Below are 26,907 nucleotides of genomic sequence, written 5' to 3'. Positions count from 1 at the left end.
TAAGATCAGCACTGAGCAGGCTCTGTCCCGCCACAGCGGTGTGAGACCAAAGGTGGCTCCGGTTGAATGGGAGCCGTTGACAACTGACGCCGGGAGTGCCCGGGGACATGATTCAACAACCCAGCCACTGACTCACCTCACTTACGATCACCGCGCCACCTCTTCTGCAATTGCCGCAACTCAACAGCATCCTGAGATTATATAATTTATGTAGGGCGGATCCAGAACGCGTCACTTCTTTCGCAGCTTCCTTAGCAACGGCAAAACATTTTACTCTTGATTTTTACTGCCAAGGTTTTGTTGTGATTTTCCTGCTGTACCACATATTCTGGGGACGCAGACTGTTAGGAGAATAGGGACACAGTATAACATAGAGAAGTAATCAAGTCAGAGGGACATACAGCAGTAGTAAGTTTCAGGAGAGTAAGACAAGGCTGAATAGCCTCTACTTTAATTCCCAGAGTATTACAGGTAAAACAGATGAGTTAAGGGCGAGTGTTGACATGTGTAATTATGATATAGTAACCATCACAGAGACGTGGTTGAGGGAAGGGCAGGATTGGCAGCTTAACATCCCGGGATACAGAATCTTCAGGAGGGACGGGGAAGGGGGGAAAGAGGGGGAGGCATTGCATTATTAGTTAAGGAGTCAACTACTGCAGCAAGGAGAGAGGATATCTTGGGGGTAGCATTAAATGAAGCTTTGTGGGTAGAACTTAAGAACAAAAAAGAAATAGGAGTTTATTCTAGATCCCCAGATAGTCAGCGGGAAATTGAGCAGCAAATCATACAATCATAGAATTTACAGTGCAGAAAGAGGCCATTTGGCCCATCGAGTCTGCACCGGCTCTTGGAAAGCGCACCTACCTAAGCCCACACCTCCACCCTATTCCCGTAACAATCCTTTAAAACAGAGATGAGGAGGAATTTCTTCAGCCAGAGGGTGGTGAATCTGTGGAACTCTGCCACAGAAGACAGTAGAGGTCAAATCACTGAGTGTCTTTAAGACAGAGATAAATAGGTTCTTGATTAATCAGGGATTATGGGGAGAAGGCAGGAGAATGGGGATGAGAAAAATATCAACCATGATTGAATGATGGAGCAGACTCGATAGGCCGAGTGGCCTAATTCTGCTCCTGTGTCTTATGGTCTTATGGACCCCACCTAAACTTTTTGGACACTAAGGGAAATTTATCATGGCCAATCGACCTAACCTGCACATCTTTGGACTGTGGGAGGAAACCGGAGCACCCGGAGGAAACCCATGCAAACATGGGGAGAAAGTGAAGCAACAGTTCTACCACTGTGTTACTCTGCCCTCTATTATGTACGCAATTTGCAGAAGTGTGTAAAATAATAGTACAGTGGTTAGCACTGTTGATTCACAACTCCAGGGTCCCAGGTTCGATTCCCGCTTGGGTCCCTGTCTGTGTGGAGTCTTCACATTCTCCCTGTGTATGTGTGAGTTTCCTCCGGGTGCTCAGGTTTCCTCCCAAAAGTCCTGATAGCAGTGCTTGTTAGGTGAATTGGACATTCTGAATTCTCCCTCTGTGTACCCAAACAGGTGCCAGAGTGTTGCGACTAGGGAATTTTCACAATAACGTCATCGCAGTGTTAATGTAAGCCTACGTATGATAAACATAAAGATTATTAATGATTATTTCAACTTTCCCAGCATTGACTGGAATAGTCATTATGTTAAGGCCTTAGATGGAGCAGAGTTTATAAAAGGTACACAAGAGAACTTTTTAGCTCAACATGTGGAAGGTACACCAAGGGATGGTGCAGTGCTGGATCTAATTCTGTGGAATGAAACCAGAAAAGTGGTTGATGTGATGGTAGGGGTGCATTTTGGTGATAGCAACCACAACATGATGCAATTTAAGTTTGTTATGGACAAGGAAATAGAAAAATTGCAGAAACAGGTCTTGGATTGGGGGAGAACAGACTTTAGTAAATTAAGGCAGAATCTGGCGAAGATGGATTGGAACAAGTTACTGGTGGGGAGATCTACAGAAGAGCAGTGGGGTGTGTTCAAAGAGGAAATGGGGTGGGTACAGGCCCAACATCTTCCCTCTAGGGTAATAGGAAGGAGTAACAAGCCCAGAGAACCATGGATGACCAGAGACAGTTCAGGATACAATGAGAAGGAAGAAAGAAGACAGAAGTGCAGGATGGAGCTTAAGAAAGCAATTAGGAGAGAAAAGGCGGGATATGAGAAATCTCTAGCTGGTATAAGTAGGGAAATCCCAAGAGATTCCAAAAGTATGTCAATGGGAAGAGGATAACTAGGGAAAAAGTAGGGCTCGTTAGGGGCCAAAGCGGAAATCTGTGGGTGAAGCCAGAGGACACTGGTAGGGTGTTAAATTAATATTTCACATCTGCCTTCACCCAAGAGAATGAGGAGGCAGATATGGAACTCGGGAAGAGAGACTGTGATGTTATTGAGCAAGTTGTCAAAGGGAGGGACAAGGTATTGGAGGTGTTGGCGGGCCTAAAAGTGGACAAATCTACAGGTCGAGATTAATTGTGTCCCAGGTTGCTGTGGGAAGCGGGGGAGGTGATTGCAACGGCCCTGATCTAAATGTTTAATTCTTCTTTGGCAACAAGAGAGGTGTCAGAAGACTGGAAAACTGAGAATGTGGTCACACTGTTTAAGAAAGGCTGTAGGGATAAGCCAGGGAGCTACAGGCCAGTGAGTCTCATGTCAGTGGTGGGGAAACTAATGGAGAAAATTCTGAAGGAGAGAATCTAACTCCAATTGGAGAGGCAAGGTTTGATCAGGAATAGTCAGCATGCCTTTGTCAGAGGGAGGTCATGCCAATCAAATTTGATTGAATTTTTTGAGCACGTGACTAAGTGTGTAGATGAGGGTAGTGCAGTTGATGTAGTTTACATGGATTTTAGCAAAGCATTTGACAAGGTCCCACATGGGAAACCTATAAAGAAGGCAAATGCACATGGGATACAGGGGAACTTGATATGGTGGATTCAAAGCTGGTTGAGTGATTGAGCTGTAGAAAACATAGGATGATGACAAACTGGAAGCCAGTGTCCAGTGGAGAACCACAGAGATCTGTGCTGGGTCCCCTATTATTTGTAATTTATATAAATGACAGATGACTATGTGGGGGTAGGATCAGTACGTTTGCGGATGACACAAAGATAGGCCAGGTGGTTAACAGTGACGCTGAGAGTTTTGGGTGACAGGAAGATATAGATGCGATGGTCAAATGGGCAGAAAAGTGGCAGATGGAATTTAATCCTGAAAAGTGTGAGGTGTTACACTTTGGAAGGAGCAATTTGACAAGGAAATATTTAATGAATGGCACTACACTGGGAAGTCCTGAGGAACAAAGAGACCTTGGCATGTTTGTAAATAGATATCTGAAGGTAGAAGGGCAGGTTAATAGGGTGGTGAAAAGGGCACATTGGTGAGGCCACAGCTGGAGTACTGTGTGCAGTTCTGGTCGCCACATTACAGGAAGGGTGTGATTGCACTGGAGCGGGTGCAGAGGCATTTCACAGGATGCTGCCTGGAATGGAAAAATGTTACTTATGAAGAGAGGTTGGATAGGCTTTGGGTTGTTTCCACTGGAGCAGAGAAGACTGAACGGTGATCTGATCAAAGTTTACAAGATTATGAGGGGCAGGGACAGGATGGATAGGGAACAGCTGTTCCCCTTAGTTGATGGGTTGGTTACGAGGGGACACAAGTTCAAGGTGAGAGGCGGGAGATGAGGGGGGGATTTGAGGAAAACCATTTTTACCCAGAGGGTGGTGACGGTCTGGAACGCACTGCCTGGTGAGGTTGCCTTATGTCTTTTAAAAAGTACCTGAATGAGCACTTGGCAGGTATGAACATTGAAGGCTATGGGCCAAGTGCTGGCATATGGGATTAGGATTGGCAGATTAGGTGCCTTTTCTGTGGTGGTGTAGACTAGATGGGCTGAATCGCCTTTTCTGCTATATTTTACTGTGATATTCAAAAAGTTACAGAACAACACAGCTCCTGGGCATCGTTACAATGGATATAGTGCAAACAGTTCATTGTACTTTTATTTTAGAAGCGTTATCGCTGTGCTCTTTCCCCTGCTCTCCCCAAGCTATTGGTCACGGGCAGATCCTTGAAGATGGTGGTGAACTGCCTCCACCTGGAGTGGAAGCCTTCTGACCCCCTGATGGCAAATTTGATTTTTTTCCAATCAGGAATGCCACCAGGTGTGTCAGCCAGTCAGAGGCCCTAGGCTGCACCACCGATGTCCACCCAAGTAGGAGATGTCGCTGGGCCATCAGGGAGGAAAAGGCCATGACGATTGCCCCTTACCCTCGAAGAGTTCGGTCTGTTTCCTGACACCCCAAAGTTTGCCATTAAATGGCATGGCTCCACCTTGATCCCATGACCTCGGACATGGCTTCAAAGAACGTGGTCCAGAATCCGATCAATTTTGGGCAGGACCAGAACATGTGAGAGTGGTTAGCCAGAACCTGCTGGCATCACTCAGAGCTGTCATCCACCCCTGGGAAGGATCCACTCGTGTGTGTCCTGGTCAGGATGCCGTTTACACCACTTTTAGTTGTGTCAGATCCAGCCTCACGCACGAGGAGGAGGAGTTTACTCTATACAAGATCTTTTTCCAGAGACCTCCCCCAAGCTCAAGGCCTAGTTCCTCTTCCCTCTCCCTTGTTCGTCCAGTCAGCAAACACCAACACAAATCTACCACTCGGATCAGCAATGAACCTCTTCATTGAGAAAGACACCCTCTTACTTAGTAACACAGCCACTGCTGCCTCACAGCGCTGAGGGACTGGAGGGTAGCATCCCCACCGTATAATGCATAGAGTCACATGGTAATAGGCACTGAGAATCTGGAAACAACACCATAAGTAAGCAGCCTACCTGTATGGCAGTAATAACTGCAAATTGTAAATAGCTAAAGAAAGCCAATAAAGAGTTCATGTTAAAACATACAACTCTGCTGGATCTCAATGAGACATCACAATGTAGTTGGCAATGGTGGCATCTTCTGAAAGATATCACATTGTTGGTGATGATCAATGGAGATAGTACCATGGAGTTCAGTGGTGGTGATCAGCGGTGTTGTGATTGATGACAGCTAAATGCAGGAATCCAGAACAGTATCCCAAGGAATGGAAACTGATGGCAAGCCAGAAAGACATACACGTAAGAAGAAACATTGAAGAACATTTTGAAGAAGCTTCACTACAGACTTGGAAGCGAGGAATTCATCAGAGTGAGTAGATATTCACTACAAAAATTTGAAAGAACCTGATGGTACACAAAATTACAAAAGCAGCTGTACTCACAGGCTCAGTATAATCACAGAATTGTTATGGTGCAGAAAGAGGTCATGCGGCCTTTTGTGTCTGTACTAACTCTCCAAATGAGCATTATTTTAAAAAATAAATTTAGAGTGCCCAATTAATTTTTTCCAATTAAGGTGCAATTTGGTATGGCCAATCATAGAACATACAGTGCAGAGGGAGGCCATTCAGCCCATTGAGTCTGGACTGACCCACTTATGCCCTCACTTCCACCCTATCCCCGTAACCAAATAACCCCTCCTAACCTTTTTTGGACACTAAGGGCAATTTAGCATGGCCAATCCACCTAACCTGCACGTCTTTGGACTGTGGGAGCATTCGGAGGAAACCCACGCAGACACGGGGAGAACGTGCAGACTCCGCACAGACAGTGACCCAGTGGGGAATCGAACCTGGGACCCTGGCGCTGTGGAGCCACAGTGCTAGCTTCTGTGCTACCGTGCTGCCCCTGCACATCTTTAGGTTGTGGGGTGAAACCCACGCAAACATGGGAATAATGTGCCAACTCCACGCGGACAGTGACCCAGAGTTGGGATCGAACTTTGGACCTCTCCGCCGTGAGGCATCAGTGCTAACCACTGTGCCACCATGCTGCCAAAAAATTAGCATTATGACATCGTGCCATTTTCCTGTAACTCTGCACATTGTTTCCATTCAAATAATCATACAATACCCTTCTGAATGCCTCAATTGAAGTAGCCTCTCCTACACTTCCAGGCAGTGCATTCCAGATCTGAACCACTTGTGTGGAAAAGTTCTTTCTTACATCATATTTGCTTCTTTTGCAAATCATTTTCAGTCTGTGCCCTGTAAATCTTGATCCTGTTACGAGCAGGAACAGATTTCCCCTATCGACTTGTTCTAGCCTCCTCATGATTTGGGCAGCTCAATTAAATCTCCTCTCAGCTTTTACCTCTCCATGGAGAACAGTCCCAAATTCTCCAATCTATCCCCATAACTGAAGGTTCTCATCTCTGGATAATCTACAAACTTGTAAACTTCGTCTGACTGTAAAAAAAAACCTGCACGGGAGTGCTACATTTTTTCATTCATTCATGGGATCTGGGCATTGTTGACTAGTCCAGCAGTTGAATAGAGAAGCTGGAACAAAATTACAAATTTATAAAAAATAGTTTTAAAAAATTAAAAAGTAAAGGAAAGGTTGCCCGAAAAAGAACAGAACAGAGGACAAAGGTATTGTTTTAAGCTAAAAATAATAATAACCAGCCTCAGGACTCCTGGAGTGCTGGACATGCAGAACAAAATCCAAAAGACCTGCAGAAGTTAACAAAAATGGAATCAATCGCCCAGAAACAAATTGCTGCAGCTCAAATATTAACAAAACACATTACTGCAGATTTGACAGCTTGCAACCTATTTAAAAAAGTGCCTTTGCCAAAACTCCAAAAGTGTGGGAAGATCAAAAATTGAGATAGCCAATAGAATTCAAAATAAGCGGGTCCTGCAGAGAGAAAAAAGAAACAAATGCTCTTACATTAAAAGTTTGGAAAAGACCCATGATCACCGGGAGACCCGTCTACATCAGGAGAGCCCAGGAAAATCAAACAGAACTGACAAGCTGCAGAGACAGCCTGAGTGAAAAGAAGTTGCTGCCTTAAAGTGGCAACTACGAGAAAAGGCAAACGGTCATGGACAGCAAATTAAAAGACCCAGAGACCTTTGTACTCTGGACACGACTAAATCAGATTCAAGAAATTATCACTGACACAACCTTGGGTCTACGACACTGTCATAGAAAGTCTAAACTATACAAAAGTTGAGAGGACAATCATCCCCTGGTTAATTTGCCTTGACCAATCAAGGCCAAGCTGCCTGGTTTGAATTTAAACAAAGCTCAACAGTTAACTGCCCTCTGGTGCATTCGCCATGTCAATGTCTCTACCAGTCAGAGTCAGTTTTCCACCAATCAGCTCTCCTCATGCAATATAAATTGTTGTTACCTTAACAATTGGTATTCTTGCGAATGGCCTGATGAGTACAAGATGAAAATCATGCTTCTTTTTTCAGCAATACTTAAATATTGTATTACAAGGCAACTGTTTGTGTAGCTGAGTACAACAAGACCAAATCTGGGATATCAACAAAATAGTTTGATTCACAGATAAGTTACAAACTACTGTGCAAAGATTTCTTTGACAGGCTGAGCTGATGTTCATTTCTAAGCACGTTGATAATGCTCAAGTGAGACAGTCCCACGAGTGAGGGAGTGATTATGCAAGATAAGATTGAACAAATAAGTAATCGGGTCACTAATTTATGCCGTGCCCTACATTGCACTTAATCTGAGGTGTGCAAATTTTTTGATTTTATCCATTTGTGCTGCTTTATTTCCACAATAGATAACTGCACCATAAACAAAACCAGCTTGGGCCCACATGGTAAACTTGCTTAAATGGAAGTGATTTGGTAGTCCAATTAATGACACCGCCAAACATGTAGTAAATCTCTGATCACGAACTCTCTGATACGAGGATTTGTTCCAGCACATTGCTTCAAGTTTGATATGCCTTTGTCTCACATCAAATGGAAAGAGTATTTCATAGGATGTTTTCTCATGGCTCACTGTGTGTGCATATAGAATACCTACAGTGCAGAAAGAGGCCATTCGCCCCATCGAGTCTTCAACAACGCTCTGAAAGAGCACTCTACCTAGATCCACTCCCCGCCCACCCCGCCCTATTCCCCTAATCTAACCTGCACATCCTTGGACACTAAGGGGCTATTTTAGCTTGGCCAATCCACTTAACCTGCACATCTTTCAACTGTGGGCCGAACACAGGGCCAACATCGTTGTAGGAAATGACCACCAGAAAGTGATACTCCTGAGCGATGGTGGGGTCCCTACTTTTAGCATAATCAAAAGCCTGACCTACACTGTGGCTCCAGACTCCAAAACCTTTGATGAACTGGTGGTGTTCGTGGTGGACCACTATTACCCCAAACTGTTGGTTATTGTCCAAAGGTTCAATTTGCGGAGAGAACCCCGGGGCAGTCAGTTTCAGAGTTTTCAAGTGTAGACTCAATGGTGAGCCTTGAGAAAAAATCCTATGAAATTCCTCTTTCCATTTGATGTGGGGCGATGGCATATCAGGATTGAAGCAATGTGCTAGAACAACTCCTTGCTTTCAGAAAGTTCATGATCATAGATTTACTACATGTTTGGCGGCATCATCAATTCCACTGCCTATGCAAGCTGGCTGAGCACTGCGATTACGGGCCATCCCTACTGGAGATGCTGATGGGCCACCTTGTGTGCGGAGTCAACAACATGGCGATCCTGCGGAAATTAATAGCTGAACCAAATTTGGATCTGAAAAGGGCCTCAGAGATCTCTCTCTCGGAGCAGCATGGTGGCACAGTGGTTAGCACTGCTGCCTCACAGCGCTGAGGTCCCAGGTTCAATCCCGGCCCTGGGTCACTTTCCATGTGGAGTTTGCACATTCTCCCCGTGTTTGCATAGGTTTTGCCCCCACAACCTAAAGATGTTGCAGGGTAGGTGGATTGGCCACGCTAAATTGCTGTTCAATTGCTAAAAAATGAATTGGGTACTCTAAATTTAAAAAATAGATCTCTTGCACGTGAAAACACAGTGAAGGAAGTCATGGGTCACACTGTGCATCAATGGTGGATGGAATACTAATGTTTTGGGACAAGAAAATACTCAGAATAAGCTGTGAGTTGAAATGCTTGAGCAAACTGAAGCATCTTGAAAAGCAGCTGTTGTGATATACATTTAGGATATACATCCTTTGGCAGCACCTTCCGAACCCACGACCATTACCATCCAGAAGGACAAGGGTGCAGACATATGGGAACACCACCACCTGGAAGCTCCTCTCCAAGTCGCTCACCATCCTGACTTGGAAATATATTGCCGGGTCAAAATTCTGGAACTCCCTCCCCAACAGCTCAGGGACTGCAGCAGTTCAAGAAGACGGCTCATCACCACCTTCGCAAGGATGGGCAATAAATGCTGGCCTAGTCAGCGAAGCTCACATACCATAAATGAATAAAAAGTGTCACTTCTCAGCTGCACTGCATGAGGCCCTACCCAAACCTTATTTGGAAGGCATGGGCTGCACCATTACAGTCCCCTCCCTCACAAAGTGTGGGTAGTTTAAGCTCAGTTCCCTGTTTCTCCCTTTCAGCGGCTTCTCGCTGCTTTTTTAAAAACTTCTGCTTTCATACCTTGCATCAGAATCTGTCTGCAGGGGAACTCCCCACCTGCAGAAATTGCTTCACTCAATGATGTTCCCTATTCTGCTGCAGGATTGTTGTTAACTTATGGGCTATTATTGTAAAGTACACCTAACAGATGTACTTTCAGATTTTATATGGATTTCAAAGATTTTCCAGCTCTTCCTTTACCTATATCTATCTTGTGGATAACCCTTTTTAAGCATTATTTGTTTCTGTCTTCACCAAAGGGGATACAAAAACATTTCAGTAATTAGTGTAAATCAGGAGGTGCAAGGCGGAGAGGAACTTGGTGAAATTACAATCACTAGGGAAATGGTACTGAGCAAATTGGTTAAGCTGTGGTTGACAAGTCTCAGAATCCTGATGACTTCACCCTAGGATCTTAAAAGAGGTGACAGATTAGATAGTAGATGCATTGGTGTTAATTTTCCAAAATTCACAAAATTCTGGAAAAGTTCCATCAGGCTGGAAAGTAGAATATATAACCCCTCAATTCAAGAAGGGAGGGAGGCAGAAAAAGGAAAACTATAGTTCGCATCTTGATAGAGATCCATCACATCTGTTGTGGGGAAGGTGTTAGAACCGATGATTAAGGAGCTTATAGCTGGGCACATAGGGAAACTCAAGTACTCGGAAAGAGTCAGCATGGTTTGTGAAAGGGAAATCATGTTTATTCAATTATTTGAGTAATTTGCACCAGTAACATGCACTGTGGATAAAGGGAAACTGGTGGATATACTGTACTTGGATTTCCAGAAGGCATTTGATAAGATGTCACATCAAAGGCTATTGTGGAAAATGAAAGCCCATAGTGCAGGGGGTAAAATATTAGCATGGATAGAAGATTGGCTGACTGGCAGAAAACAATGAGTATTCAGAAATGGATCTTTGTCTGATTGTGACGAGTGGAGTCCTGCAATGGTCTGTGCTAGGCTCTGAACCTTTTACAATTTACATCAATCACTTTGATGAGGGGAGGGATGGCATGGTAGCTGAATTTGCAGATGACATAAAGATAGGCAGGAAAGTATGTTGTGAAGAGGACATAAGGAGGTTGCAGACGGATGTGGATAGGTTGAGTGAATGGGGCAAAAATCTGGCAGATGGAATGAGGGAAAATGTGAAGTTGTTCACTTTGGCAGGAAGGATAAAAAAGCAGAGTGTTTCTTAATTGGAGAACAACTGCAGAATTCTGTTGTGCAGAGGGATCTCGGTGTTCCAGTGCATGAGTCACAAAAGGTTAGTATGTAGCTTCAGCAAGTAATTGAGATGGGTAATGGAATGGGATGCCCCAAATGAACGTTAGGTGAATTGGACATTCTGAATTCTCCCATCGTGTACCCGAACAGGTGCTGTAGTGTGGCGACTAGGGGATTTTCACAGTAACTTGCAGTGTTAATGTAAGCCTACTTGTGAAACTAATAAAGATCATCATTTTTTTTTATTACATGAGGAATTGAACATGAAAGTAAGGATGTTCTGCTTCAGTTAGAAGTTTCACAACAGGTTTATTAAGTGTGGAGTTTTCACATTCTCCCCGTGTCTGCGTGGTTCTCACCCCCACAACCCAAAAAAGATGTGCGGGTTAGGTGGATTGGCCACGCTAAATTGCCCCTTAATTGGGAAAAAAAATAATGGGGTACTTTGAATTTATTTTACAAAGAGCTTTATTTGAAATCACAAGCTTTCGGAGCACTCTGAAAGCTTGTGATTTCAAATAAACCTGTTGGACTTTAACCTGGTGTTGTGAGACTTCTTACTGTGTCCAACCCAGTCCAGCGCTGGCATCTCCACATCATGCTTCAGTTATACAGGTCATTGGTGACACCACATCTCGCACATTCTATGTATTTTTGGTTTCTTTACTTAAGGAAGGATGTAAATGTGTTGGAGGTGATTCAGAAGAGGTTCACTAGATTGACACCTGGAATGAGTGGGTTGTCTCATGAGAAAAGGTTGGACAGACTGGGATTGTTTCCATTGGGGTTTAGAAGAGTGAGGGGTGACTTGATTGAAGTGTATAAGATCCTGGATGATCTTGACAAGGTCAACATGGAAAGGGTGTTTTCTCTTCTGCGTGAATCCAGAACTAGGGGTCACCCTTTTTGTACAGTGATGAGGAGAAATGTTTGCTCTTAGAGGGTTGTGGGACTTTGGAACTCTGCCTCAGAAGGCGGTGGAGGCGAAGTCACTGAATATTTCTAAGGTGAAGGTAGATAGATTCTTGTTAGGCAAGAAAATCAAAGGCTTTCGAGGATAGATGGAAATGTAGAACTCAACATAAGCAGATCAGCCATGATCTCATCAAATGGCAGAGCAGGCTTGAGGGACTGAATGGCTTACTTCTGTTCCTATTTCATATGTTCAAATATTCGTAAGTGTGATTTTTTCTTCGCCTTCAATTGTCCCAACTCAAATTTTTAGTACTTTTAACTTTAATTTTACTCTCTCTGACCATAATCATCTTAATTGTCTTGAAGTCAGTTTATTCATGGTGTACGTAGCCATGCCTTGATCATTTACTAATGTTTTCTTACAATTCAGGTCATGTTAATCATTTCATGTTACACTGTTTGTCAGGTAGCTGAGTAAATCTGGGGCTCCTTCTTTATTACATCCTCACCGTACACTCCATGCATGTTAGTTACTTCACACATTTCCATATCTGTTGGATTGTTTCCTCAAGTTTCCTTTCATCCGGTACTCTTCTTTCAGAAGCAAACCTGATGCGTTTTGATAATCAAGAAAGACTGTTTAACCATTAGCTTTTCTTTTGAAGGTTAGAATTGTGTTTATCCCTTTCAATGTCAGGTAAACATCAATTAGTATCCTTAAAATAGCAATTCTTATTAAGTTATTTTATTAATTCCAATTTTAGAAACAATTAGGCCTAGGCTTTTTGTCTTTAATTGTAATTTTGAAGTCTGACACTCATTGGTCAGTGCGTTTGCATCAGATCTCCCATTCTCAAGCACTTTGTCTCAAAAGGTAACAAATGGTACCAAACAGGCTGAGTTGCTAAAATTATTTTGCAGAATACCCTCTCTCAGTCCGCAAGCATGACCATAATCTTGCTGTTGCATGTCATTTCAATTTAGCACCTTGCTCTCATGCCCACATATCTGTCCTTGGCCTGCTGCATCTCATCTTCTGATTAGGCAAATTACAGCCCTCAGGACTCAACACTGAGTTCAACAACTTTAGACTGTGACCTTTCTTCTCTATCGTAAGCCTCTTTTTCTTAATCCAAAACATTTTTTGTCCCAAGGCAAACCCCTCCTCTCCCCCTTCCCCACTGGGCCGCCTGTCACTTGTTCTTTAGTTGTCCTTTCACTGAACACTGACCTTTGTTGTTCCATTAACACGATCTACTATCTTACCTTTGCGCCACTAACTCCACCTTCTTTAGCCCTTCACAGTGCCATTAACGTTTCCTCTGTCTCGTGCCATTTACATCTTTGTTGCAATTTCCCACTTATCACTGGCCATCTAGCTGCTCCAGCTGCTCCACCTCCTCTTATACAGGATATAATCCATCTCATTTCTCCCCTTTTTTAGCTCTGAGCAAGAGTCATATGGACTCAAAATATTATCTGTTTCTCTCTCCACAGATGGTGCCAGTTTTTCTAGCATTTTCTGTTTTTATTTCAAAAGCAGCTATTGTGATATCCATTTATTTACTTCAGCTGGCTACACGCTCGAGTGTGTTTTGTCTGTTCATGGCCTTCAGATGCCGCTCATAAACACATGCTATCATATTCTTGCAGACAAGAGGCTGGTAGCAAAGTATAAGTTGTCAGGAAATTACAAAACAGCTCAGGCTTTTTATCTACAATAACTTTCTCCAAATACACATGTAGAAAGACAATGGCAGATGTGTAGTCCAAGGGTTGTAGTGGAAAAAAATATATACAGAGAGGGAGCTTTCATTAATATAACTCACTTTATATCTCACATTAATCATATTAACCATTTATTCTCCCCACATCACCAACCAGCAGGCTGCTTTGAGCTGGAAGGTGTCGAGCTTCTTGGGTGTTGTTGGACCTGCACTCATCCGGGCAAGTGGAGAGTATTCCATTACACGCCTGATTTGAGCCTTGTAGATGATAGACAGGCTTTTGGGTGTCAGGAGATGAGTTACTTACTGCAGAATTCCATGCTCAGACCTACTCTTGTAACCACAGTGTTTATATGGCTGAACCAGTTCAGTTTCTGATCAAAGGTAACCCCTGAGGATGTTGATAGTGGAGGATTCAGTGATGGTGAATTGAATATCAAGTGCCATTGAATATCAAGGGGAGATGGTCATTGCCTGGCACTTGTGTGGTGCAAATGTTATTTGCCACTTATCAGCTCAAGTGTCAATATTGTCCAGGTTTTATTGCACATGGACTGCTTCAGTATCTGAGGAGTTGTGAATAGTACTGAGCGTTGTGCAATCATCTGCAAATATCTCCACTTCAGACCTTATGATGGAGGGCAGGTCATTGATAAAGCAGCTGAAGATGGTTGGTCCTAGGACACTACCCTGAGAAACGTGGGCTGCGATGTCCTGGGACTGGGATGATGGACGTCCAACAACCACAACCATCTTCCTTTGTGTTTTGCTGATGATCAAGAGTAGACTGAAGGGGCAATAATTGGCTAAATTGGATTGTTCTCTTTTTTGTGGACAGACCCATATCTGAACAATTTTCCACATTGTCAAGGAGATACCAATGTTGTATCTGTACTGGAATTGCTTGGCTAGGAGTGTTGTCCACACCCCATGAAATCATTTTGAAAATCTCCTAATCCTAGACTTTTGCTGGCTAGATGATCTAGGATTGGGAGATTTTGAAGTCAATCAGTGAAAAGTTCTACATTATCCAGAGTCATACCAAACAGAAAGGAAGATGGTTGTGGTTGTTGGAAGTCAATCATCTTAATGCCAGGAATTCCTCAGGGGAGTGTCCGAGGCCCAACCACCCTCATCAATTACCTTCCCTCCATCATAGTATATGATATGGGGATGTTTGCTGATGATTACATAGTATTCAGTACCATTTGTTACTACTCTTCAGGTACTGAAGCAGCGCCTGCCAATTCATAACAAGACCTGGGCAACATTCAGGCTTGGGTAAAGTGCTAAATAACATTAATGTAACAGGAGTGCCAGGCAATGACCAAAAGAGAATAGAACCATCTCCTCTTGACATTCAATGGCATTACCATTGCTGAAACCCCTACAATCAATATCTTTGGGGTTAACACTGACCAGAAACTGAACTGGACTCTATATATACTGTGGCGACAAGAACATGCCAGAGGCTAGGAATTCTGCAGCAGGTAACACAGCTCTTGACTTCTTGAAGCCTGTCCACTATCTTCAAGGCACAGGTCAGGAGTGCATTGTAATAGTCTCCGCCTGCCTGGATGAGTGCAGCTCCAACAACACTCTAGAATCTCAATTCCATCCAGGACAAAGCAGCCCATTCAATTAGCACCCCATCCACCACCTTCAACATTCAGCCCTGATGCACAGTGGCAGCAGTATATACAATCTACAATATGCATTCACCAAGGAACTTGCCAAGGTTCCTTCTCAACATACGACCTCTAATACTTAGAAGAAGAGCAGCAGATGCATGGAAACACCCCACCGGAACTCCCCCCGCCCCCATGTCACACACCATTCTGACTTGGAACTACATCACCGTTCCTTCATTGAACTACATCCCCGTTCCTTCATCGTCGCTGGGTCAAAATCCCTTCCTAATAACACTGTGGATGTACCTACACCACATGGACTGCAGAGGTTCAAGAAGGTGCCTTGCCACCACCTTCCCAAGGATACTAAGAGATTAGCAACAAATTCTGGTCAGTAATTGAATATTTGGGAGCACTACACAGAGTTCAGTGGGACATCACTGCCAATTAGAATTTTCCCTAATCCTGCCTAAACTTTGTCTCAAGTTTAGTCAAACTTCCAACCACATCAGCAATTCAACTTCATGACATGAGATCCAACTTTCGGTAACAGTTCAAGAAAATATTGCATTTATTTAGTCTTTTTTCCGTTCAAACTAGTTCTGCCATAAATTGAGATCTCAAACATAACTCCCTCTCTCTCTTTTGCTCCATATACCCTGACTGACTTGGCTAACAAAAGTCTTTCAATCTAAATTTTAGATTGTGCAACCTGGTTCCAGTCTCACCAACCAGTGGAAATAGTTTCAGAGTTAGTGCTTTGAGTTGAAAATGACTTCTTCGGAAACTGAAGGAAGGTAGAAGTGTTATGGGTTTTATGCTGACAAAAATGGGGAGAAAGAACAAAAGGGTCGGTTTGGGATAGGGTAGAGGGCAAATGGGATGATGGAACAATGACGTTTCAGTCTTGATAAAATTGCCCAGGTTTTCCAGATTATTGATTGTGGTTGCGATTGTTCACTTCCTGGGCTCAATGACCTTCTTAATAGCTGTGCTCCCAGAACATTTATACCTGTGTTCTCAGAACATTATAATTGATAGATGTACTTCCAAACTATCGATACCTGTGCTCCCAGAGTATTATAATTATTCCCAGCGCTCCCTCACTTGTCGTCCCATTGAGCTTCAGTTTGGCTCACCAACTCTAGGGGGCAGTGGTGCTGCCGGTGCCGGGTGAAGGTACCGCGGCCTCGGGTGCTCCGGACCCCGGTCCCGGAGCTGGGATCGGGGGTTAGCCGGCCATGGGTGCAACTCCTTGCTCTCCACACCGTATGATTTTGCTGCATTTCGACCATTGAAAACAGATCCATGACACATCCGCTGCAACGTTGGTCCCTGTTATAGTGGAAAGCTGCCACTTTCTGTATGGTTCCATGGTGTAATGGTTAGCACTCTGGACTCTGAATCCAGCGATCCGAGTTCAAATCTCGGTGGAACCTTAGTTTTTTAAAAATGTCATTCCCAAGCATGTTAGTGCAATCAGTCTTTTCAAAGAAAAGCATGAATGAACAAACCCGACAAACTAGGTTCAATGTAATTCAACACGGCATTAGATATAAAGTCAGAGGTTTTTGGGAAAGGTCATTAAGAGTCTTCACAGAGAAAATAGACAAATTGATCCCAGTGCCAGAAGGGTAACAACCAAAGTGCACAGATTTAAAGTGATTGGTCAAAGAATCAAAACTGACACAAGGAAAATCTTTCTGATGTAGTTAGTGCAGGGGTGGGCAAACTGCGGCCCGCCAAAGGTCTTTATGCGGCCCACCAAGTCATTAAAAAAAAAAAATTTTTTTTTTAATTTTTAATTATTTTTTTAAGATTAATGGGGGGGGGGGGGGGCTGTTGGGTTACTTACTGGTATAGGGTGGATACGTTGACTTGAGTAGGGTGATCATTGCTCGGCACAACGTCGAGGGCCGAAGGGCCTGTTCTGTACTGTTCTATGTTCTATGTTCTATATGAGGCGCCCAGAATCATAACCGGGTGAAGTAATTATTTTACTTAATATACTATGCGGCCCTTTAAAATTGTGAATTTCTGAATGTGGCCCTTGCACGGAAAAGTTTGCCCACCCCTGAGTTAGTGGTTATGATCAAGAACAGTCATTTCCAAAGTCCGGGTCGTGATGCGGGTGGGCCGTGGGCGGGTGTCGGGAGGGTTGGGGAGCCATCCATCGCGGCTTTTAAAAATGGCAGCTGTGACCGGCTTTATAAATGACGGCTGCGACCCGCTTTCAAAATGTGCACATACGAGCCCGCTCATCAGTGTGCATGCCCGGAGCCCAGCGAGAAACACCGCCTCCTCCTGACGTCAGCACACTGACCCAGCAGAAGATTTTTGAAAAATTCAATGCAGACTTCCCGCCTGAAACGACGGCAGAGAACAGGTCACGAGCCCGAAACACTGACGTCACATGCTCTGAGCGCGATTCCTCCATTTTGTCAGCAGCAAACAAGCAACAGGACTGTAAAATGTAAAATGGACTGTACTGTAATAAGGAAGAGATGTCCAGAGACACAAACAGGCCAGGATCTCACAACTAAACCTGCTGGAGTGAGTGGCTCAGAAGAAGCCACAGCAGGACAAAGCAGTGGTGGTGTGAGCTGTTCCGGACAGTTCACAACAGGACAAAGCTGTGCTGGTGTGAGCTCCAGGACCTCTGATGAACAACCCATACAGAAATTTTTTTTTTTTTTTTTTAATAAATTTAGAGTACCCAATTATTTTTTCCAATTAAGGGGCAATTTAGCGTGGCCAATCCACCTACCCTGCACATCTTTGGGTTGTGGGGGCGAAACCCACGCAGACACGGGGAGAATGTGCAAACTCCACACGGACAGTGACCCAGAGCCGGGATTGAACCTGGGACCTCAGCGCCGTGAGGCAGTTGTGCTAACCACTAGGCCACCGTGCTGCCCCTGCCCATACAGAAATGTAACATTGAATGAAAAAAGAAGTGAGATTGCGAGGACCAAGCAGGCTCACCTGTCGCATTGAAGGTAAGCTAAAATGGTGGGTCGTGAAGGTCAGCCTGCATGGGTTGCGATGGTCGGCCTGCATGGGTTGCGATGGTCGGCCGACGTGGGTCCCGAAGGTTGGCCGGTTGGTTAAAAATGGGTCCCCGGAAAAAAAGTTTGAAAAATACCGATCTAGAACATACAGCCTGGAATGGTACTGAAGGTAGGTTCAGATTTGAAAGGGAATTGAAATGCATCTGAATTAGTGAAATTTGCAGGGTGCTGGGAAAGGATGGGGGAGTGGGACTGGCTAAATTGCTCTTGCAGAGAGCCAGCACAGATATAACAGGCTGTGAACATGCTATAATGCTAAGAGTAGGGCATTTATTTTTTGGAAAAGTGAAAAGCTACAGGTGAGGACTGGACAACAGATTAATGGATTAGACAATGGAATGGATTGGATTCCCAGAATCCCAAAGTAGGGGCAATAAATACAAGATAGCCCAGTCCAGCAAGGAAATAACATCAAATTTCTTCACTCAGAAAGGGATCAGAATGTGAATTTATTTTTGCATGAAAGATTAATTGGATTGACCATAGTAAATTGCCCCTTAGTGTCTTAAAATGTGCAGGTTAGGTGGATTGGCCATGATCAATCTGCGGGGCTGCGGGAATAGGGCAGAGGAGTGGGTCTAGGTAGGGTGCACTTTCGGAGGATCGGTTCAGGCTCGATGGGCTGAATGGCCTTCTTCTGCACTGTAGGAATTTTATGGTTGCAGATGATATTTCACTGACTCGTCCCACCTTGCTAATAACTCCTTTGGTTTAATCCTTCAGGCCCTTGACAACAACAACTTAGTGTCTTCAACATAATGAAACACACGTCACGTGAAAGTTAATGAAAGTCACTGGTACACCTAGTCCATTAGCCTGTTTCCTTAGTACAATTGCAAACTCCATACCCTCACGGTTCAAAAGACTGGCATGTATTTTTTTACAATTCATTTATAGGCTATGGGCATCGTTGGTTAGGCCAGCATTTATTGCCCATCCCTAGTTGCCCTTCAGAAAGTGGTGGTGAGTTGCCTTCTTGTTCCGCGGCAGTCCTTCAGGTGTGGGTACACCCACTGAATTGTTAGGGAGAAAGTTTCAGGATGTTGCCCCAGTGACTTTGAAGGAACCGCGATAGTTTCCAAGTCAGGGTGGTGAGTGACTTGTAGGGGAACCTCTAGTCGGTGGAGTTCCCAGGTATCCGCTATTTTTGTCTTCCTAGAAGATATTGGTCGTGGGTTTGGAAGGTGCTGTCTCAGGAAGCTTGGTGAGTTACTGCAATGCATCTTGTAGATGGTACACACGGCTGCCATTGTTCATCAGTGGTGGATGGTTTGAATGTTTGTGGAAGGGGTAGCAATCAAGCAGGCTGCATTGTCCTGGATGGTGTCGAGATTCTTGAGTGTTGTTGGAGCTGCACTCATCCAGGCAAGTAGAGAGTATTCAATTACACTCCTGCCTTGTGCCTTGTAGATGATGGACAGCCTTTGGGGGGTCAGGAGGTGAGTTTCTCGCCGTAGGATCCCTAACTTTTAACCTACCCTGGTAGCCACAGTATTAATGTGGCTAGTGCAGGTCAGTTTCTGATCAATGGTGACCCTCAGGATGTTGATTGTGGGGAATTCAGCGATGGTAATGCCATTGACTGCCAAGGGGCGGTAGTTAAATCGTCTCTTGTAGAGATGGTCATTGCCTGGCATTTGTGTGGCACAAATGTAACTTACCACTTGTCAGCCCAAGCCTGGATATTGTGTAGGCCTTGCTGCATTTGGACATGGACTGCTTCATTATCTGAGGAGATGCGAATGGAGCTGAACATTGTGCAATCACCTGCAAAGATTCCCACTTCTGACCTTATGATGGAAGGGAGGTCATTGATGAAGCAACTGAAGATGGTTCAGCCTAGGACACTACCCTGAGAAACTCCTGCAGTGATGTCCCTGAGCTGAGATGATTGACCTCCAACCACCATAACCACCTTCCTTTGTGCCAGGTATGACTACAACCAGGACAGAGTTTCCACCTTGATTACCACTGACTCCAGTTTAGCTATGGCACCTTGATGCCATACTCGGTCAAATGCTGCCTTGATGTCGAGGGCAGTCACTCTCACCTCACCTCTGGCATTCAGCTCTTTTGTCCATGTTTGAATGAATTCAGGAGCTGAGTGACCCTGGCAGAACCCAAACTGAACATCCATGAGCAGGTTATTGCTGACTAAGTGCCACTTGATAGCTCTGTTGATAGCTCCTTTCATCACTTTGCTAATGATGGACAGTAGACTGACAGGGCGGTAATTGGATGGGTTGGACTTGCCCTATTTTTTGTGTACAGGGCATATGCACCACATGACTGGGTTTGCTATATCCTCTCTGATCTGGCTTGACCAACTCAAATATACCACATACTACATTAAATCCAATTCGTAATTCTATTTCAGATTATATTCAAAGGTAGATCCAGACCCCACTTCTCAACAATAAGCCCCTCTCTATCGTTACTACCAGTAGTTTAGTTTATAAGAATGATATCATCTCTCTATCTCCCCCTTTACAATCTATCATAAAATTTATGTCTTATAAGGGTAACTTATTCCAACATCTTTGACTTGGTCTCAATATCCTGGATAGCAGAATCGCTTCACAGCTCCAGGGTCCCAGGTTCGATTCCGGCTTGGGTCACTATCTGTGCAGAGTCTGCACATCCTCCCTGTGTGTGCGTGGGTTTCCTCCGGGTGCTCCGGTTTCCTCCCACAGTCCAAAGATGTGCAGGTTAGGTGGATTGGCCATGATAAATTACCCTTAGTGTCCAAAATTGCCCTTAGTGTTGGGTGGGGTTACTGGGTTATGGGAATAGGGTGGAGGTGTTAACCTTGGGTAGGGTACTCTTTCCAGGAGCCGGTGCAGACTCGATGGGCCGAATGGCCTCCTTCTGCACTGTAAATTCTATGTAAAAAATTCCAACTTTGATCCCATACGACTTCATCCCAACTTTTACTGGGTTCCTCCCAATTTTAAGACTCTCATTCCAGCACTCAAACCCTGCATTGGTTTGCACCTCAGATGTTTCAGCCTCCTCAAGTCTGACAAATCTCCAAGAACTCTTCCTTCCACCTACTACTGTCTTGTGCACACCCCATCCATGTGCTCTTGGTAGTCTTGCCTTCTGCCATCTAGACAGGCCCCAACTCTGGAATTCCAATCCCAAATCTCTCGATCTCTATCCCCACCTATACAATCTATCTTAAAACTCATGTCTTTTACCACATTTAGGGTCATTTGTCCCAACATCTTTGACTTGGTGTCAACCTTGATCTCATTATGTTCTTGTCAAGCACCTTGGAATAATTTCCTATGTTACAGACTGTGTTCAAATTCCATAGGTGCTGATGTAGTCAAAAATTGCAAACCAGTTTGTAAAAATACAAAATATAGCTGTTATCAATTTAAATGTTTCTACAGTACATTTAACATATTTCATTTAAGAAAAGCTAATAAAATCATAAATGCTGATGGAACTTCAGTTATCTTGATAAACTGGGAAATCTGGGTGCGTCATCCCAGGAGGAGTTTGGGCACAGTCCATATTTAGAGATGCTGTTCGCATTTGAAGTATGGTTGAGAATCAGAGGATACTGATTTAAGGTGATTGATTATTTTGCCAATAGTAAAATGAGGAAAAGCTTAATGTCCTGATCTGGAATGCAAAGCCTGATGCAGATTCAGCACCCAAGGGGGTAATAATCCTGCAGCATTGTAGGAAAAGGGAGGGAAAGTGGGAGAGCAGAGTTGTTCTGCCAGAAATCCAGCGCAGACACAATGGGCTGAATGGCCTCCTTCTGTGCTGTAACCATTTTATAATAACTGCTCAGCAGATTTCTGCAATCATCATCTTGCTGACAAATCAGGCACAGATTCCTGCAATACTACTGCCATCTCTAGGCTATTAAAGGAATTGCTTCATATTTACATACACATTCCTCTCATTTACTGGTGTCATAAACTCTGAAGTTTGTCTCCATACTGAAGAAAATATGCTATAGCTGAATAATTAAGTACTGCAAAGACCAAAGACATTGGGCTGGATTTTTATTCCCTCATGGGAGTGGGAACAAATGAGGTGGTGAGAACCAATGGGCAGGTGAGAATTTTGTGCCGCAGACAGAATGTCGGTTCCCCAAATCCATGCCATTCCTGAACTCTACAGGCTTTTCATGTAGTGATTCTCCCAGATATGGGATTGTGGGGGAAACTAGCAGTGCTACCTGACCACAAGTGGTGGGTAGCCAATTGAACAGTTTCAAAACCCATTATGACCTATACATACAAACATTAAAGCCTATTACATACAAACATACGAATTAGGATTGGGTTGTTATATGCTGATTGGGATTTTCCACTTGTCCTCCAGGTCTACGCGGGCGGTGGGGATATGTTGGTTGCCTGGATGTGACTTTCTAACAGCAGACCATGGGCGGCAGGATTAGAGTTTCTGCCTGCCTGGGCCCGCAGCAGCTGCAGGCTGCCTTATGCAGTGGTTTCCTCAATCCCGCCCCCCTGCTGTGGGCCAACTCCAGAGGCCTTCATTTATTTTTAATGGGAAAAAGTTAGAGGCACCTCCATTTTTGGGGTGCCTTCTCCCTTCCTTGGCATTCCATTGCTGTTTTCAATCAAGCAGTGGCATAGTGGTATTGTTGCTGGACTAGTAAACCAGAGACCCAGGATAATGATCTGGAGACCTGGGTTTGAATCCCATCCCAGCAGGTGATGGAATTTAAACTCAATAAAATATATCTGGAATTAAAAATCTAATGATGACCATGAAACCAAGGCCGATTGTCATAAAAACCCATCTGGTTCACTAATGTCAGGGAAGGAAATTCCTTACCTGGTCTTGCCTATATGTGACTCCAGACTAACAGCAGTGTTGTTGACTCTTAAATGCCCTCTGAAATTGCCTAGCATGCCACCCAGTTGTATTCAACTGCTATGAAAACACAAAAAAAGGAACAAAACCAGATGGACCTCCCGGCATCAGACCAGGTACCGGAAACGACAAAGGAAACCCAGCCCCGTCTACCCTGCTAAGTCCTCCTTACTAACATCTGGGGGCTTATGCCAAAGTTGGGAGAGCTGTCTCACAGACTAGCTCACAGCCAGGCATAGTCATACTCACAGAATCATGCCTTACAGACAATGTCCCAGACACCACCATCAGCATTCCTGGGTATGTCCTGTCTCACCAGCAGGACAGACCCAGCAGAGGTGGTGGCACAGTGGAATATAGTCAGGAGGGAGTTGCCCTGGGAGTCCACAACATTGACTCTGGACCGCATGAAGTCTCATGGCTTCAGGTTAAACATGGGCAAGGAAACCTCCTGCTGATTACCACGTACCAACCACCATCAGCTGATGAATCAGTACTCCTCCATGTTGAACACCACTTGGAGGAAGCACTGAGGATGGCAAGGGCACAGAATATGTTCTGGGTGGGGGTACTTCAATGTCCATCATCAAGAGTGGCTCAGTAGTACCACCACAGACCGAGCTTGCCAGGTCGTAAAGGACATAGCTGCTAGACTGGGACTGCAGCAGGTGACGAGGGAACCAACAAGAGGGAAAAACATAATTCACCTCATCCTCACCAATCTGCCTGCTGCAGAAGTGACCATCGCATAGTCCTTGTGGAGACAAAGACCCATCTTCAGATTGAAGATTCCTTCCATCGTGTTGTATGGCATTTCCACCGAGCTAAATGGGATAGACTTCAAACAGATCTAGCAACTCAAGACTGGGCATCCATGAGGTGCTGTGGACCATCAGCAGCAGCAGAATTGTATTCAACCACAATCTGCAACCTCATGGCCCAGCATATCCCCACTCTACCATTACCACCAAGCCAGGGGATCAACCCTGGTTCAATGACGCATGCAGGAGGGCATGCCAGGAGCAACATCAGGCATACCGGAAAATGAGTTGTCAACCAGTTGAAGCTACAACACAGGACTATTTGTGTGCCAAACAGCATAAACAGCAAGTAATAGACAGAGCTAAGCGATTCCACAACAAACACATCAGATCTAAGCTCTGTAGTCCTGCCACATCCAGCCATGAATGGTGGTGGACAATTAAACAACTCACTGGAGGAGGAGGCTCTACAAATATCCCCATCCTCAATGATGGAGGAGCTCTGCAGTTATGTGCAAAAGACAAGGCGGAGGCAATCGCAACAATCTTCAGCCAGAAAGTGCCAAGTGGATGATCTATCTGTGTCTCCTCCGGAGGTCCCCAGCACCACAAATGTCAGTCTTCAGCCAATTTGATTCACTCCATGTGACATCAAGCTGAAGGCCCTGGATACTTCAAAGGCTATGGGCTCTTGACAATATCACGGCAATAGTACTTTAGACTTGTGCTCCAGAACTTGCTGCACCCCTAGCCAAGTTGTTCCAGTACAGCGATAACACTGGCATCTACCCAGCAATATGGAAAATTGCCGAGCTGTGTCTACACAAGAAACAGGACAAATCCAACCCAGCCAATTACCACCCTATCAGTCTGCTGTCCTTCAAGGTGATGGAAGGAGTCATCGACAGTGCTATCAAGCGGCACTTAAGCAGCAATATCCTGCTCATGGAGGCTCAGTTTGAGTTCCGCCAGGGTCACTCAGCTCCTGACCTCATTACAGCCTTGGTTCAAACATGGACAAAAGAACTGAATGCCAGAGGTGAGGGGAGTGACTGCCCTTGACACCATTTGACAGAGTATGGCATCAAGGAGCCTTAGCTAAACTGGAGTCAATGGGAATCGGGGGGAAAACTGTTGGTTGGAGTCATACCTGGCACAACGAAAGATGGTTGTGGTAGTTGGAGGTTAATCAACTCAGCTCCAGGACATCACTGCAGGATTTGATGTAATTTGATTTATTATTGTCACATGTATTAGTATACAGTGAAAAGTATTGTTTCTTGCATGCTGTACAAACAATGCCGACCGTACATAGGGAAGGAGACTGCAGAATGTAATGTCTAAAGCTGTAAGTAATTGAATAAGAACATTGTTAGAGAGTTTAAAAGAGTTAGAATGAAGTTTTAGAAGCATAGAATGAGTGTAAAAGATAGAATTAGAGGGTATTCTGGGCACAGCTTGCAGGAAATCGCCTCGCTCCGGCGCCATCTTTCTTTCAGATGCTTGTTCAATCAGGAGTTCCTCAGGGTAGCATCCTAGGCCCAACCATCTTCAGCTGCTTCATCAATGACCTCCCTTCTATCATAAGGTCAGAAGTGGGGATGTTTTCAGATGACTGCACAATGTTCAGCACCATTCAAAACTTCTCAGATAATGTCTGATAGGTCCATGTCCCAATGCAGCAAGACCTGGACAATATCCAGCCTTGGGCTGACAAATGGCAAGTTACATTCACAGCACACAAATGCCAGGCAATGACCGTCTCCATAAGACAGGATCTAACCACTGCCCAATAACATTTAATGACATTACCATCGCTGAATCTCCCACAATCAACATCCAGGGGGTTACCATTGATCAGAAACTGAATTGGATTAGCCACATTAATACTGTGGCTACTAGGGCAGGTTAAAGGGTGGAATCCTATGGTGAGCAACTCACCTCCTGACCCCCCCAAAGCCTGTCCACAATCTACAAGGCACAAGTCAGGAGTGTAATGGAATGCTCACTGCTTGTCTGGATGAGTGCAGCTCCAACAACACATAAGCTCAACACCATCCAGGACAAAGCAGCCGGCTTGGTTGCTTCCCCTCCCACAGACATTAAAACCCTCCACCACTGGTGAACCATGCAGCCGTTACAAGATGTACTGCAGTAACTCACCAAGGTTCCTCAAACAGCACCTTCTGAACCCACGACCACTACCATCCAGAAGAACAAGAGCAGCAGATACCTGGGAACCCCACCAACTAGAGATTCCCCTCCAAGTCATTCACCACCCTGACTTGGAAATATATCACCATTCCTTCGCTGTTGCTTGGGCAACATCTGGAACTCCCTCCCTAACAGCACAGCGGGTGTACCTACACCTGAAGGACTGCATCGGTTCAAGAAGATAACTCACCACCACCTTCTGAAGAGCAGTTAGGGCTGGGCAATAAATGCTGGGCTAACCACGATACTCACATCCCGTAAATGAATAAAAAAAGATTGGCCTCCAATATAGAGCCCACTTGACTTACTTTATTGAATGTTGAGCCTCCTCTCTGGCCATTAATCAATCAATTCGGGACAAATCAACAGTGAGTGCCTGTTCCCTACATGGTGCGGGTATCTGACTTCCTATTTCAGCCTGACAACAGTGTTCTGAAGCCTGCAGGAAAATCCTTATAATCTTCAGCCACTCCTGCAAGCTCCATGCCCCAGTTCCAAATCAATCTCACTTCCTTGCAACTGACTGATGCAGAACAATATTTTCTTTCAACTAAAAATAAGGCTCGACAATGAAAATAAGAGCAGGAGGCAGCCATTTGGCCTTTCAAGCCTGCTCCTGCCATTCATTATGATCATGGCTGATCATCCAACTCAATAACATCTTCGTACCTTAAGGCTTGCCTTGTCCCATTCCTGCTATTTTTCACTGCAGCCCAGTTTCATTCTCTGCCCATCACTTTTCTTATACCCGTCTTTTGTTCTTATCCTCGATTTCCCCTCTTCTGATTACTTGCATTGATTCCCATCCCCCTATCATTTTGGTTTTCATCCTTTTATTTTAGTTTACACCTTCCCCAACCATTTTAACAAATACTCCCTCTCGGTTATGCCCAATGTAACCTGTCCTGCTTGTTTTGGTTCCACCTCCCTCAGGACTTGTCTCAATGCCCCAGGAATCT

At 44.5% G+C, this 26,907-nt stretch overlaps 1 protein-coding gene and 1 non-coding gene across 3 annotated transcripts in view; one reads left to right on the top strand and one right to left on the bottom strand.

The window, feature by feature from the left end:
• The window catches only part of LOC119964840 (CD276 antigen-like), a 24,921-nt gene extending 11,939 nt beyond the window's left edge, over positions 1–12,982 (bottom strand). Inside the window, exon 1 of one of the 2 annotated variants that reach the window (XM_038794899.1) lies at positions 12,948–12,982. The gene's annotated coding sequence lies outside the window, so the exon portion shown is untranslated. Of the gene's footprint in view, positions 1–136; positions 248–12,947 lie in introns of those variants that run through there. The other variant, XM_038794893.1, reaches the window with a different exon arrangement.
• Positions 12,983–16,406: 3,424 nt separating this feature from the next.
• trnaq-cug lies at positions 16,407–16,478 on the top strand. Its single transcript has one exon. It is a non-coding gene; the product is annotated as a tRNA-Gln (tRNA).
• Positions 16,479–26,907: the final 10,429 nt, after the last annotated feature.

This window comes from Scyliorhinus canicula, chromosome 1 (genome assembly GCF_902713615.1).
Source record: "Scyliorhinus canicula chromosome 1, sScyCan1.1, whole genome shotgun sequence".
Lineage (NCBI taxonomy): Eukaryota > Metazoa > Chordata > Chondrichthyes > Carcharhiniformes > Scyliorhinidae > Scyliorhinus > Scyliorhinus canicula.
Note: the sequence above shows the minus strand (reverse complement) of the source record. Positions and strands in the feature narration are given on the sequence as shown.